A 17,591-nucleotide genomic window follows, 5' to 3' on the forward strand; every position below is an offset into this window, starting at 1 on the left:
CAAGATCATGCCACTGCACTCCAGCCTGGGTGACAGGGTGAGACTACATCCCTGTCTCCAAAAAAAAAGTAACTCAAAACCAAACCCTGGATAAGTACATCAAAAAACATGATACTCAAATGTCTTGAATTCACCTACATAGAACTACCTAAAAGCCAGGTGTCAAAGACATTGTGAGAAGTCCAGGAATAGGTAATAAGTAACCACACGCTCCAACAATACAGGCAAGAGACCTGTTAGATATATGCCTGCTGCTTGTTCATCTATTAAAGCCATTTCTTTTAGAAACATGACATGATTCATCTCTGAATAAAATAAAGTCTTCCAAAATTAGGGGAATCCCAGCTTGAAAAGATAGACAAAATTTGGACCTGTGTTGGAAGCACTATAGCAAGAGGACTTTGCTTTGCTAAGAACCAGCTCTGCCTTTCACTGTTGCAAATCACTATCTAGGACTGGCAGCCATATGTCTGGCCTGTTTTGGTTTTTGTCACAGTGTGACTTTAATGCATAAATAGCTACAATTCCAAAATCTACAGGTGCTTGGCCATACCATTCCAAGTATTCTAATAGCCTTTTAAAATTCTATTCCCAGAGTAGTTAAATGATGGAAAGTTTAGTAAACATTTATGTAGATATAGTTTTGGCTCTTTCAAAGTCTTCTGAATATCCATCTTCTCTAAATACTAATATTACCAAGTTTTCAAATTTTAACATATTTTTAATTTTTTCAAACATCATAATTAATGGTTGAAAAATTCCTATTGATTGTCTCAGGAAAATCGCTAAAAAAAGACAAAGTTTGAGTGAGCAGGTTTACTGAGGAATGAATGGGAATTGAGAAATAGAGATAGTGACAGCTGATTTAATATATCGGTTGCATTTAGAATCACTGAGTATATTAATAAAAGGGAGATTATTAATCCTTACATAATTTCCACTGAATCTGAATTTCTAATCATGGAGCTAGACAAAATATGTTTTGAAGAGTCTTCACAGACAGCCCCAATGTTCCAGAAACACCAGGATAGACAACACTGGTGGGTGTGCAAGGAAGGGAAGATATAAGCAGGTTTAAAAATAAAAACTGGAAAGAGCGAGCTGACAGTGAAATAATAAAAAAAGAAATAAAGGGATAATCATTGCAAACAAAATCTCTATGGGGAAAGGATAAGACATGCAGAGAGAGGTGCTAGATTTACAGAGAAGAAAGAACCACCTTCCACATCAAAGCAGAAGACACAAAGGAAAGATAGAATGGAGATGCAATTCAGTCCATATATTATGTGGCATGAAGCTGACATTTTCAGGCTCTTCTCAAGCCCAAGCCATCTCCAGAGAATGAGGGAAGATGCAATGAGGATTGAGGTTCATTCCAAGTGCAGAAAGCTTGAAGTCCTTGGTTGCTTTGTAAATTAAGATACTATGTATGTCCCTTGCTTTAGAGAGGTAAAACAATGAGAGATTCACTAGCAATCTCTCATTAGTATTTCTTGGGAGCTTTAACCTGTTATAACTACCATCAATTCAAATATGACTTCCAGGAGTGACGAATTGGTCTGGGCAATCAGAATAGCAGAAAAAGCATACTGAAAGGAATTTATCAATTTCTACTGAGACAGGTTTTCTTTGTTGTTGTTGTTATTGTTGTTTTTTGTTTTTACGTTTTTTTCTGCGGCAGCCTTTGTTAGTTTCAGGTCTCATATCATCCATGATCACCATTATCTATAATAAATCATCTGTGATTTCCACATCACAGCTTACTTTTAAAACAAGAAAAGATTGGTAAAAAATTATTGCCTATTCATAGTCAATGTATTTTTGTTGAATTAACCCAACTTTTTTTTTCCTAGGTAAATTTTGGTAGAAAGAAGACGAATTTGGGACAAATGAAGAAGAATGCCAAAATGAGGAAAGGAAGGAGAGACTCATTATCCTTCAGTGTTTATATGGTATATTTATTGTTCCTTTATGTTTTCTGAAAAATGCAGATGCATTTAAATTCATTAGTAATCAGACGTATCTCTAAACCACAGAAAATTTTATGCTCAAGTCTAACTACCACCAAAATCAGAATATAGAACTTCTTCAGATGCCATGAAAAGACTGATATGCTTTCTGTAACTACAGATTTGATTTTTCCTCTCTGCAGTTTCATATGATGCAATCATACTGGATGTACTCTTTCATATCTAACTACTTCAGCATAGTTTCTGTGATTCTCCCACATTGTTATCTGTACTTTGCTCCTTTTTAAAACTGAGTAGTGTTCCATTGTATGGAAATGCCACAATTTGTTTATTTATTTGACATTTCATAAATATTTAGGTGTTTAAAGTTCCAAACAACAAGAATCGGGAGCTCCATTTGCTTCACAGCCTCACCTCCAATTTGGATTGTCAGTTTAAGAATTTTAGCTATTCAAGTGAGTGAATATTGTCAAACTGTGTTTACTGTAAAATTTTCATTTCCCTAATGACCAAATGATAGTCTATGTCATGTACTTACTAGCCACTTATGTGTCTTATCTAACAAATTGTTGAAATCTTTTCCTGATTTTCAATGGTGCTATTTGTCATATTATTGAATTGTAAATGTGGGCATAGACATAAATAGATATAGATAAATATATGTAAATGACGTATATATAGTATAGATTTTAGAACCAATTCCTTTGTCAACTAAGTGTATTCCAAAATTTTCTTACAGTCTGTAACTTGTTTTTCCATTGCTTTAATGATTGATGTCTTTCAAAGAGCGGTTTTTAACTTTGAGAAAGACTAATAGTGTTAATTTACTTTTGCTGTGTTAACAAATGACCAGAAACATAGTAGCCTATAACAACATAAATGTATCATGTGACAGTTCTATAGGTTAGCCATCTGGCATGGACGCAGTATTCTAAAGTCAGGGTGTTGGCAGGGCTGTGTTTCTTTCTGAAGGCTCTAGGGACTTTTCTTGCCTCCAGAAGTGGCCAGCATTCCTTGGTTCACAGTCCCCTTCCTCCATCTTCAAAGCCAGCAACTTGATATCTCTCAAACCATTCTTTTCCAGTTACATGTCCCCCTGCTTTTAAGGATTTCCATGATTAGATTAAGCCCATCGGGATAATTTAAAATAATCTCTTCCAGCTCAAAATTCTTAATGCAATCACATCTACAAAGTTCCTTTTGCCATGTATGGTAACATATTTAGAAGTTCTGGGGATAAAAATGTGTACAACTTGCAGAAGGGAGGAAATTATTTTGCCCAGCATACTAATTTATCATTTCTCTTATGGTAAGTACTTTTGGTGTGCATTCTAAGAAACCTTTACCTAACCCAAGTTCGCAAATATGTCTTTTCTAGTGGTGGTTTGTAGCTTTAGCCCTGATATTTAGATCTATCATCTATTTGAATTTAAATCTTATCTGTGGTGTGAGGTAAGGGTTGATGTTTTATTTGTCCCATTTATAATTGGTTGTTACCAATTCTACACCATTGTAGAAATGACTATTTCCTACTTGAATTACCTTGGAACTTTGTCAGAAATCAACTTTGACTATATGTGTCTGGGTATATTTCTGGATTTTATATTCTATTCTATTGATTTGTATGTCTAATCTTATGTTGATAATTCTCTTTTGATTATTGTACCTTTTTAGCAAATCTTGAAATCTCTGGAGCTTTCTCAGGAACCACGGCATGAATATAATAATATTCTTTTATAATTTAAAAATGAAAAACAGAATTGACCTGGTAATGATAATAATGAATTGCTGCAAATTTGGCACTTTGTCTCTATAGAACTGTTAATATCTATGCTGTCAAAATCTCTCCATTTTGACTAAAAGAATTGTAGTTCATCATTTCAAAAATGTACAAAATATGCCCACTATGGTCTCAGATATGGTACAGTAGAAAAATAAAGCACATGGGCAGTGTGGTGAAAGACAGACACACATGGTAGTACCGTGCAACTGTCGCTGCAGGGGACTTGGACACCAAGCCCAGCTCACTCACAGGAGCAAGAGCCCCTGTCCACCTGAGGAGTCAGTGGTAGCTCCACAGAGAATGAAGCCAAAAGCTGTGGGACTTCAAAGACAAGTAGGATTTCCCAGCAGAGAATAAAAATGAAAGGAAACATTTGAGGTGTGAGTTCCAGCACTTAGACTCAAAGTTCTTCATATCCATCCTTACTAAATGCAGTATCATTTGTTTTGATGATTTTTCAGGCTACTGGGTATTTTTAAAGAATTCTTGGCCAAGCATAGTGGCTCACACCTGTAATCCCAGCACTTTTGGAGGCTGAGGCAGGTGGATCACTTGAGATCATGAGTTCTAGACCAGCCTGACCAACATGGTGAAAGCCAGTCTCAACTAAAAATACAAAAATTAGCTGGGTGTGGTGGTGGGTGCCTGTAATGACAGGTATTTGGGAGGCTGAGGCAGGAGAATTGCTTAAACCTGGGAGGCGGAGGTTGCAGTGAGCTGAGATTGCACCATTGCACTCCAGCCTGGGAGCCTGGGTGACAGGAAGCCTCCATCACAAAGAAAAAAAAAAAGACAAGAAAAGAAAAGAAAAAAAAAGAATTCTTGATATATTACACAAGCACATTGGTGTGAGGTCATTTGTGGAGGTGATATGCACTTGTGATATTAGATTGGACAAGCCAAGGGCTTCCAGGAGGGCTGCCTTTGTTAAAACATGACCACAGGAACCAAGAGCTGTTGGTTGCATGCTGACTAGGTACTGGTAGCTTCTCAGGGTGTCATAGAGAAAGCAAGTACAAGTTTCTAGCTGCTGAGATTGCTAATTACTACCTTCCACAAATAGTTGGTAGAGGGAGGAATATTGCAAATAAAATACGACCACCACATGATAAGGGGTGAAAGACTGCTATTACGACCTTGTTGCCTGTTGTATTCATTTCCTAGAGCTGCCGTACCAAATTACAAGAACTGAGAAGCTTAAATCAACATTTGTTTCTTATTAGTTCCAGTGGTTAGAAGTCCCAAATGAAAGTTCTGGTAGGGTCACGCTCTCTCTGATAGTGCTAAAGAAGAATCCTTCCTTTCCTCTTCTAGCTTCCAGCGTTTGCAAGCAATCCTTGACATTCCTTGGTATGTAGATGCTTCAGTCCAGCCACTCAGCTGTCTTCTTCCCAAGCCTGTACATCATTTCCCTTCCGTGCATGTCTATATATGCTCCAACTTTCCCCTTCTTAAGGACCATCAGTTATATTGGATTATGGCCCACCCTCAGGACCTCCTTATAACTTAATTACCTCTGCAAAGACTATTTCCAAACAAGGTTACATTCTAGGGCACTAGGGGCTATGATATCAACAGATTTTTTTGAGGCAGACACAATTCAGTCTATAACACATGTCTTACTAAAACATAAACAGATACACTGTTTACAACACTACATTCATCTACATGGGAAATAAGCTTAATTTGGGGAGACTGCTATTGAATAGCTCCAAAACAGTTCAGAGTGGTCATTTTTTTTCAATAATTACACAGAAATCCTATGTTTAATAATCTGCTTAAGATCACATTTACAATCTTATATTTGATGATTCATATCCTATTTGCTGATGTAGAAACATCTGACAGTTTCCAAAGATAGTAGAGTGACTGTTAATTCCTCATTTCCACTTCCTGATAGCTAATAATTTTTCTCAGTTATACCTTCTGTACTTCATGGCACCTGGTTATACATAGCAGTTTTAACTTTTTCTCATTTCTTTTCAAATTGCCATTTTTAAGTCTCTTGATAAGGATTAGGACTCTTCATTTCTAAACCAGTGTTTGGAATTTTCATAGTGGGCATGTTTTCCAAAATCCATTTATTTTAAAATAAAATAAATGGTGTTTTCAAACAAAGTAAAATAGGCTTTCTTATTCTAAAACACTTCAGTCTTTTGTATACAAGTATATATTGAAAGTAAAGGGTATAATAGGCAATGCTGAACATATTTGTTTGCCCATGGAATACTTTTATCATATCGTACATGAGAAACACACTTAAGTCACTTCCCATAAGCCACAGACCTACAATAAATAAATAAATTATAAAATCCTAGTCCTTAAAATCATCTGTGTGTTCAGATGTTCACTCTTCTTTTTGTCCTTTCTCTTTGGTGTCATGACCTTCAATCCAGAAGAAGGGATTAAAATATTTTCTTTATTTTCTGTTAATAACATCTTCTACTTAGTAAAAAAATTCATCAAAGTTTTCTGTTTCTTTCTTCCAGTTAATCAATTAAATGTTGGTGTACTTAAGTAGACATGTATCTGTCTACCTAAATCACTTCCTTTGGGTAGTTTCCCAAATACTGCTCAGCCAATTAGGTTTGGTCAGGGCTAACCCTACCCAAGAGAGAGCAAAGTAAAAGTACTCCACCAAGTGGGAGAAGGAGAAGAAAAAGAAAGGAAAGAAAGAGGAAAGGAAAGGAGAGGAAAGGAGAGAAAGGAAAAAGGGGACGGGAGGGGAGGGAAGGGACTCTTGGTTTGTCTGAAACTTCAAGCTGTAAAAATCACATCAGTATTTCATTTCCAGAACCATTATGCTCATATCTTTTTTGCTTAGGCAAGTTTGAGTTAACTTTCTGTCTCAGGCCACTGAGAAAGTCATAATAAATGCTTTTTCATTGCTAACAAGTCATTGATGACTCATAGTTCATACTTACCCAAGTGATACTCAATATAATTGAATGTTTCTCCATTTAGAAGTGACCCCAGTTTCACACAGAAATGAATGATAATTAACTTTCATCTCTAGTCCCATTTGTTTCCTTTGGGATCTGTGCTTGCCATTGATTAACATTAAACAATAATGCTTGTTAAAGTTTATGTCAATTGAATCTTAGGGTGAAACAAGATCTTTATATTATAATGCAGTGGAAATATAGCAGCACCAAAAGGTCATCTTGGTCCTACAGTTCCTTTTTAAAAAAATTTTCACCATTGATCAGATCCTGTAGTTTCTGTAGGAATACTGTTCACTAGTATTTCAAGAAAAAAATCAAAGCTTTATGGGGATGCTCTCAATATTATTCAGAAAGCTTATTATGGTTCTTATTAACATTAACATTATTTAGTGTTCTATTATTTAACATGAAGAAAGCAAGTCTCTTTCTTCAGAGAGTGGATTTCCTAAGAGAAGAGAGGATGCATTGCCTTTTTTATTTTTTTGATTTTTCATAAATCTCAGGCAAGTGTTCAATAAATGTCTTTTAAATTATTTTGTTGATATCTTAGATAATGTATCATAGAATTTATTGATTATAATTAATTGCTCCATCCCCAATTAAAATTTGTTCACTGTAACTCAAATAGCACACCCATCTTAAGATGTTTTATATATAAATTATATTCCAAATCGAATATCATGTTAAAGGATTTCCTTTGCCCTTGCTTCTAGCAGACTGCTTTCCCTTAATGTGAAATATTAGCCTCCAAAGACTACTTTCCTTTGAGCAGATTATCAAGATTAACAGTCATTCTGCACTTTGTATTCTACAAGGAAAGCTTTTTGCTCAATTTCTTCAAGAAAACAAATGCACTCACTACTCTTTCTGATTTGTTGGGTTAGCTTATGTTATTTTGTTATTGGTGTTGCTATTGTTGTTTTTCTTGTTACATTGTTCAATTTTTGGAGTTAAGCTTTCTGAATAATATTGAGAACATCCCCATAAAGCTTTGATTTTTTTCTTGAAATACTAGTGAACAGTATTCCTACAGAAACTACAGGATCTGATCAATGGCAAAAATTTTTTTAAAAAAGGAACTGTAGGACCAAGATGACCTTTTGGTGCCTATGTATTTCCACTGTATTATAATATAAAGATTTTATTTCACCCTAAGATTCAATTAACATAAACTTTAACAAACATTCTTGTTTAATGTTAAGTTACTAACATTAACATTATTTAGTGTTCTATTATTTAATGTGAAACTTAATAACAGAAACAGATGTTCTATTATTACAGGAAAAATGAGAAAAGTTATTGGGGATAAATATTGGTATCAATACTCAACAGAAGGTATATACCCTTTTTTTCTTGGCATTCTGACACAATTCCCTGGGTACATGGTTATTAATGAGTTTCTTTAGAAATTATAAGATATTCTACCTATAACAAAAGTTTATCCTTGGTTACAGAATAGGTTATTAGTTGTTAAGAACCATAACTTAAGATAAGGTTTTACAGTTAAATTTCCTTTAATCACTAGCAAATAACTTCTATTAAAGCCAACTCTCAGCTGCAGTTATCTTAACCAACTGCCCAGGGACCTCCCAGGAGGTATGAATTTAGGTATTTTTCTCATTAATTGAGCAGATCATCATATGCGAAGTAATCCAGCTTTGGAATCCAGAGGTTATAACAGACACCTATGAATTCTATGTAAAGTGGTAAAGTGTTATCTCCTTTTTTTTTTACACCCATAAATACTTACTGTGCCTCAATGGGAAAATAGAAGAAACACAGTTGTGTGATAACAATATAATTGTAGCACAATTTGTTCTGCTCATTTCAATATTGCCTTTATTATTAATGCCCTCTCATTAATTTTCACTTAACAAATGATAAGACTAAAGAAAAGAAATTATTATGGGATATGATTGGGATTTTTTTCATGTACTCATACAAAGGTGATATCAAAAAAGGACCACTTGTTCAAAAGATGTTAGAATAGACTTTAGGGAGAGAAAGTGAAATAATTATCAGCAGCTGAGAAAAAAGAAAGATAGGAATTGTTTAATGTTCACAGGATATCCCAAACAGCAACGAAAAATCAGGATGTAAAAACTGGTTTTACATAGCAAATGTGTTTTATGAAACAGAGTATTGCTTTGAAATGAAGTTGCAAGGTACATCAGCTCTAAGTGCCTTATCCATCACATATAAAGCTTCCACAGTCAGGCAGCATTAATTCTATGGTTTTGTATTGCAAGTCAGGCCACAAGATATATATTATTTTACAAGGAAATATTGGAAATGGTCGGAGGTGCTTGCAAACATATACTAGAGATGGAATAATGATGCATAGCACATTTACTGTACACACAGAATTTAGATAAGTGGAAGGAGAAGCCTTGTTCATCTTACAGGCTCGGCTCACCAGTCCTTAGGTAAGGTTTATGCACTGGTTCAACACATTTACATCATGTAGGAGGAGAGGAATGTACACTAAACAATTAATTTGAAACCTTGAAGAACATAAGCCTCCTGTTAATGGCCTATAAACAAGAAAGCCTTCTCTCACCATGGTAACCAGGAAGAGCTGTCAGAGTTTTCACAGTTGAGGCTTCTGTTGTTGCTCAAGGGGATCCTGTCGATGCCTTAATTTCCTCTGCTTCTAGACATGTTTTCTAAAGGTTAAGGCACTTTTTTGAGGGTCATGCTTAAGGTTCTTTTTTAGTATCAAGAATAAAATCAAATAAAGTGGACCTAACTGAGCACTCTATGCAATGCATTAGAACTTGCTAAACAACATGGCTTCTGCGATCTAAAGCTCTGGTGCCAGGCGTGAAAAAATGGCATGGTGCCCTAGAAGGCAAGAATAGGCAGGGATGTGTGAGTGCACAGGGACTCCAGGAAACCCACAGCTGAATCTGTTATACAGATGTCCTTTCCATTTTCTGAGAGAAAAGATGACTAAGAATTGAAAGTGCTATATGATTCTAATGGAGAGGCCATCTCAAACACGAATGTGCAGATCTTCAATTTCAGCCCAAATGGACCATGAGGAATCATGGATTGTCCATTGAAGAAAGATTGGGTCATACATATGCAAGGCATATATGGTCAGGAGATGACACCGATTACTTCTCACATGATCCAGGCATCATGAATAAACTTCCTTTTTCAGAAAGAGCTGCTCTCATTTACACCTGCTGGACTTGCTGTCTATGCTCAATCTCAACTCACTAACTCCTTGTGCTTATCTTTTCAGTAGTAATCCTTAAGTCTTAGATGTGTTATGCATGTTCTCTGCTTCGGCAATTGATATTTTCAAGCATCTATCATGGTGACAACAGGGGCCAATGGTCTTTATATCTAAAGGGTCTGCTATTTTATGGTCAATGTTATGTGTCAATAGGACTGGGTTAAGGAATGCCTAGTATAATAGCTGGTAAAACATGAATTCTGAGAGTGTCCATGAGGGTGTTTCTGGAAGAGATTAGCATTTGAATCAGTAGACTACTAAAGGACTGAATGACACCTGCTGAATACTGCCCTTACCAAGATGGCTGGGCGGTATTCGATCCACTGAAGGCCTGCATAGGAAAATAAGGAAGAAGAAGTGTGAATTCACTCTCTCCTTATGCTGGAACATCTATCCTCCAGCCATGGAACATCGAAGATCTTGGTTTCATGCCTTCAGACTGCAGACCTCGAAATTATACCAGCAGCCCCACACCCTTCTCCCGTCCCTTTACACACCAACCTCCCTCCCACCCCCATTCTCAGGTCTTTGGTCTCAGACTTGGAGTGACACCGTCAGCTCCCTTTGTTCTCAGGTCTTAGGACTCAGACTAAATTATGCTACAGAATTCCTAGTTCTGAATTACACCACAGACTTCCTAGCTCTCTTGCAGACGTCATATTGTGGGAATTCTCAGCATCCACAATTGCATAAGCCAAGTTTCATACTTAATTTTCTCTTGTATATCTATAAATATCCTATTGGTTCTGTTTCTTTGGAAAACTGTAATGCAAAGCCCCAGGAAATATGCTCCAGAACCAAACAATGAGAGATGGTTAAAGAGCCTCAAGAAGGAAGACGTGGCAGCCAGTTATCTCTTCAATAATCTTATAGCAACTGTATTTATAACTTTAAGATTTGAACATATAGACATACTATGTCTCAGTTCCCATAGGACATATTAAAAAAAGATTTTTTTGTAATACACTGATTGAACGTGCCTAATTCGAAAATCTGAAATCCAAAATGATTCAAAATTCAAAGCCTTTTGAAATCTGACATGATCCCACAAGTAAAAAATTCCATACATAAGTACTTCACACAATTTTTATGCACAAATTAATAAAACTATTCTATAAAATTACCTTTAGATTATGTTTATAAGGTACATATGAAACATAAATCAGCTTTATGCTTAGACATGGGTACCATCCCTAAGATATCTCATTATATATATGCAAATATTCCAAAATGTGAAATCCAAAACACTTTGGTCTCAAGTATTTCAGATAAGGGATACTCAACCTGTATTGATAAATATATACTGCAGTCAATAGAGTTACATACACACATAGCAGGGTATACAGCCAGCCACAAAAATATTAATCAGTGGGTTGATAGAGAAATGTTTTACAAGAGAAAGAAAAATGTTTTAGAAATATTTCAGAGTTTCGGGCCGGGCGCGGTGGCTCACGTCTATAATAGCAGCACTTTGGGAGGTTAAGGAGGGTGGATCACGAGGTCAAAAGATCGAGACCATCTTGGTCAGCAAGGTGAAACCCCGTCTCTACTAAAAATACAAAAATTAGCCGGGCATGGTGGTGCATGCCTGTAATCCCAGCTACTCGGGAGGCTGAGGCAGGAGAATTGCTTGAACCCAGGAGGCGGAGGTTGCGGTGAGCCGAGATTGTGCCATTGCACTCCAGCCTGGGTAACAACAGCGAAACACCGTCTCAAAAAAAAAAAAAAACAAATATTTCAGAGTTTCATCCTTGGCTTATTCTGTTTAACACAGAGATATAACAGATTTTTTTCTAGAATTTGGATGTCAGATAGATTTCAGAAGGTAGGAAATTGATCAGATGATATAATTATCATTCAATATTATCCTTTTAATGTGGAATAACAGCTTGAAATATGGAATATTGAGCTACCAAAATAGAAAGACATTTGACATTCGTCCATATGGAAAAGGGCCAATATAAATCAACAGAGGAATATAATATATAAACAGTAAATGTGAAATAAGGCTCAAGTGATGGAAACAAAGCAGTAAAATCAAGAAATATTATTCACTCACTAGAATTCAAAAAGCCTTTTAAGTACCTACGCACTGTGAACATGATCAAGATTTAACATGTGAATGAGGCCTAGACATCAGGAAACTTTCAGCATGACAAGACTTGTAAACACAAATGTCACGGAGTGTGATATGCGGAGCTGACATTCAACAGTGCTGCCCAGCAACATACAGGCTTGCATTAGCTCAGACTAGTGATAGATACCATGTCACGCTGATTAAAACATATTTTTAATATCACCTGAGTCCGGTGATAAGGTTCCATAACACTGTTGTGCCTAAAGATAGGCAGAATTTCTAAGAAGAAAGAAGCCAGGAAATGATGCTGGAGAATGAGGGCACATCATGGAGCCTAGAAACATAAAACTTATGGTAGTGGCTGTGACCGGACAGTGTACGTTGGTGAAAAGGCTTTGATGGGAGGCAGGCCCGGAAACGTAGGAAGTGAGCCCAGGGATGGATTTTGGAACCACTCACATGGGCGTGGCAGTTACAATAACAAAGGTAAATGCAATCTTCAAGGAAAAGAATGCAAATGAAAAAAACAGTAGAAGACTCTATTAAGTGGAAATAGGATGTATATTCCAAGAGAAATTTAAAAACAATCATTGAAGCTTGGTAATGTAGAAGAGCTAGGCTTCTCTAGAAAACTAGAGGATAAAAAGCTCAGAGAGCACAGTTCTGCCCTGTCCTCTATATCTGAGTCCTGGAACACAACCACATACAGAGGACATCATCAGATGGAGTAGAACAGAGCATAGTAATCAGAGGATTTTCTTTGTCCTATTAAAATCTCCAATGCTGTTCACGTTGGAATATATGACCCTATATATTTCACCTAGAAACTTCAAGATTCAGCTTGCTGTTGATGTGTCTCCAAATCTTAAGTTAGCCTAATTCATTCTTTCTGAAGGCTTTTGCACTTAGTAAAGACAACCTGAAAGCATAGATCCTCTCACTCCTAGGTGTTAGCAACCCTCTTATCCCAACTTCATCTTTGGTAACCTTGATAATATTGGAGGAGAAAATGAAGAAATGAAGAAAAATCTGTGATAAGATTTATCACAGAAGTACCCTAAATTATACAGTCATCTGATAGGAGCTTCATGCTTGGAAAATGAAAAGGTTCGTTTCTGATACATCTCCCTGGGCCGTCCTGCAGCATTCCTTGATCTTCCCTTCAATATGTTACCAGTCACGCAGTAGCACTCTGTCACCTAATTTAATGGTGCATCTGAGAGAAACTGCGTCTGCCTTCCACAGACAGAACATTAGCAATAACGGGAAACCACAAGTCTGTTAGGAGGTCACAGTCAGGCAATTTTATTGTTATTATTGAGGATGGTGATCACAGGCTCAGCAGTGAACATCACCCTTGACAGAGATTGTTCTGGAACAACCACAATTTCATTTTATGGCTTCTTTTTCAAAGGTGCATATATTTATGAAATTGCTCTTATGAAGTTGAGCACAATCTTGATGGAACACCTCTGCATTGTGTGATTTGGTACAGTGGCAGAGGCTGAAAATATCCTTAAATCAAAAATAGTGATGCCAGTTGAAATTTTTTAGTTAAAAAAGTAAGAAATGCTTCCCAAGAATAATCCCTTATGCCAAACTAACTGTTAGAGCAGAGATTACTATCCTTACCACTGTTACAGTATGCTTGGGGAATCTGCTCCAAGCACAAGTAACAGCTGTCAGTCCCATATGTGGGGTGGGTGAGAGCCCAGCGGTGCCACACGCCGTTTCCATTGCATGTCTTGGTGTGCATGCTCATCTCTGACTCAGGTTCATATAAACTGAAGGTGTGTGCCACACAGGTGCCACATTTTCCTGGTGGCATAGACTACAAGGCCCAGTCATGTGTGTGTGACAGCCCACAGGTTGAAAATGCAGGTTGTGGTATTTGCAGAGAGCTTATTTTGAATGGATTTTGCCTCCTCTAAAGTTATTGCTCCAGCATTATGTGAAGTCAGAAAGTCCTTCAATTCATGGGTACAGAACCCTGAGGCTACAGAGACTCACAAAACTTTCATCAAAAACAATTCTCAGTTCTCAATTTATTATAGAGATCACCTGTGTATAGGTTTTGACAGTTATTTATGGAATTCATGGTAGTTAAACCTAAAGTTCTATACCTTATTTTGAGTGGTTCTTTAAGATGCCTCTCGACTAGACATTTTTATGACATATATTGTTGGTGGTGAACAAAGAAGTGTAAAATTACATTACATTAGAGATATAACCTGATCTAACATCCAACCTGGTTACTTCAAAGATGAAGAAACGTAGTTAATATTTTCTTATTTTTCTTTATACCTTTATTAGGCCATTGGATTTTTGTTCTTCAAAACCGTACTGCCTTTTTGTGACTCCCTGTCTCCTGGAAAATTCGAGGTTTATGTAAGGTTTTTAAAATTAAGTCAGCTTCACTCTCATGGATGTTCTTATTACGACATTCTTTTTGTATCTACTCTATAATGTGAGAAAAGGCACAAATGAAATGTTAGCTATCCTTTCTCTCATGGATCAAGTCATTTTAAATTGGAGAAACTGTGCAACAGGGAATATCACAGTGTAAAATTTACATACATATTTTTCCTCTTTATATTACCTGCTTCGAAGAAATATAAAGAGGAGGATTCATGGACAAATTTTAGAAGCATGGAGTCTTCCAGATCGCTATTTTAAAAAGGATTTTTTAAATCTCTGATTTACATACAAGTTTAGAGCTAAGCAATGAATACTAAAGGCATTGACCTCACTGGAAATGGAGGATTTTCATTCTTAGATGGAAATGTTATAAAATATTCTAGGAATTGCACTATCAGCTTAGTACAAGGTCTGAATTAAAAACCTAAGCAGTTAGAAGCCCAGGGCCGTGACCAGAATCTAATCCCAGAACAGTCAAATGAATAGAGTTGGGTCATTTAACTTTGTGAACTATGCTGTCCACTGTAAAACAAATAGAATGAGACCAGGTGATTGAAAAGGGCATCTGGGGGGTTCACAATCATTGATGTAGCTGAAGCCTCAGCAGGGACAGAGAGTCCACATGACGAGGCTGAGTTCAAAGACAAATGTTAAACACTCTTCCTGATTCAACTGAACAACACTGGGTGTGGGCATTGTTTACCTGGGAACTAAGTTGAAAGCATATACAACCTTAAATTCATGGTGCCCTTTAAGGATTCCCCTGTAATTCAAATTCTGTTTCTAGAATACTCATTGAGAAAGATGATATTCACCTAGTGCAAGGAGTAGAGATCATACTCCAAGCTTATTGAAGGTGCTCTGTCTATTACATAAAAGTTCCCTCAATAGAATGAGCTCTAAGTGTGATAGCTGAATTTAGTGGTAGCCTTGATCTTATTTGTTTTTTATTTTCATGAACAATGCTGTGAACTCCACATTGCAAGTCATATGACATAGACCAAACTGTCCTTAGCTCTGGTTCCAATGAAGTTTATTATTTTCATCCTATTCATTATCAGAGCAATTAAGAGAGCAAAACAATACAGACAACAAAGCCTCCACCTCTTGGCATTTTTAAAGAATAATTAGAGAGACAATGATGGAAAAACTGGAAGTCTCCAGCCATCATCCATCTACAGAAACAACAATTCTCCAGTGACCCATGGACCAAAGTGCTATTGTGGGAGCCTTGGGATCCAGGTAGGAGGCTGTAAAAACCTGATGGAGCCCAAGAGTAAGAAAGACCACTTTGAAAGGGCTGGACCATGCCCTGGTGATAGGTCTGCTATCAGTAGTCCTGGCTATAGATTCAAAAGCAGCCCACTCCCCTGTGGATTTGGCTTCAGCCCCACTTGTGGTTCAACCACTACATAGCCAGGCATGCTGGCTATGGCTGGGCAGGAAGATCCAGGTGCCAGCACAGGTTCCAGCTCCTTACAAACCTGCAACTGGTCCAGGCAGACCACAAGCAGCTTCCACAGGTAGCACCAGGGAATGGAGTGACACCTGGAAGCTTTGAGGTACCAGGAACTGCAGGCTCTGAGAGCTCCTAGGTCTGAGCTCTCTGGAAGGCTGCAGCTCTTCTCTCTTCTCTCCTTCTTGTCATCTGCAATGTGGTGAGCAAGGGGCATGTTTTAGTCTGTGTGATAACTCTTTTAGACCTGCCATGTGGTGGCTCCCAAGTTCTTGTCCTGTGCCCAGGAAGAATGAGGTATGCAGACAAGTGGAAGGTGAGCAAGATAAAGAGGAGCTTTATTGAGTGACAGAGCAGCTCAGAGGAGACCTGAATTAGGTAGCTTCTCTCCACAGGCAGAGTGGCTGTGGAGTGTTCAGCTCACAGCAGATAAGAGACCCTGGAGTGGGTAACTACTTTACCCAGCTGGTTGTCCCAACATCTGCTCAGCTCTTAGCAGAAAAGAGATCCTGGAGATGGTAGCTTCTCTCTACAGCTAGTCATCCCATCATCTCCTCAAGTCTGGCTGAGTCCAGTGTGTTTATGTGCCTCAGGGAATGAGGAAGTACATGTCAATTGGTCCATGGGCTGCCATGGATGGGCCTGGAAAAAGCACCACAAATTCCTATTCCTGTCTGTGGGACTGGAAGCCCAGGCTTCAGGGCCTACCCAGCTTGAAGGTGGGGCTTCATTGAGAACCTGCCCCTGTCTACCCAGGCACCTGTCTGCCTCCTGCCCCTATTCATGGAGACCAGGCTGTTCATGAAAAGGGGTGCCTACAGGCCAGCATTGAACTGCCCTTAGTCCCTGTTTAGCCTCCCTCCCAGGCCCCTTAGTGTCCAAAGTCAGAAGGGGGTTGAGGCAGCAGAGGCTGCTGTGTCAGCACTGCCCTAAGCATGTGCATACCTAACTAGGTTGTAACAGCACCTGGGCTCAGCTCCAATCTTGCTCTGAGATCAGAGAAGGATCCAGGAGCTAGGAGAGGCAAGGCAGCAGACACCTCTTAGCCTGCAGGGAAAGTGGGGCCCTTCCCAGGACCCTGAGAGTGCAAAGATGCCTGATTTTATAGCTGAGCCTGCACCTGGGAGGGCAGGGCTCTGTCTGCTCCCAGCCCCCAAGTGTACAAGGAGGTGCAGGCCACAGCTGCAACTTGGGCAGCTGCAGGTGCACCCAGGAGAACAGGACTCCTGCCTGCTCCATGGAGCACACAGCCCCATTACACCTCTGCCACTGCAGTCACTGTCATAGCAGCAGCCACTCCAGATGGGCCACCACTGGCACTAATAACACAACCAAAGGAAACTAGTAAAGCTCCAGTAGTTAACTCCAAGAAAATGAACACCTACAAACTGCCTGAGACATAAATCAAAATAACAAGCTTAAACAAGCTCAATGAACTACAGGGTAAAAACTAAATAAAGTAAGCAAAGCAATACAAGAATAAAATGTTAACAAATATTAACAAAATATTTCTTAATAAAGAAATAGAAACCACAAACTAAAACTGAGCAGACATCCTGGAATTGAAGAAATCAATGGAAAAATACTGAAAGCTTCTCCTCTAAGATTTGAATGAAAGAAGGATGTCCCCTCTCACCACTTCTATTAACCAAAGCAAATAAGCAAGAAAAAAATTTAAAATTATTTAGTATTAGTAAT

This window comes from Saimiri boliviensis, chromosome 13 (genome assembly GCF_048565385.1).
Source record: "Saimiri boliviensis isolate mSaiBol1 chromosome 13, mSaiBol1.pri, whole genome shotgun sequence".
Classification (NCBI taxonomy): domain Eukaryota; kingdom Metazoa; phylum Chordata; class Mammalia; order Primates; family Cebidae; genus Saimiri; species Saimiri boliviensis.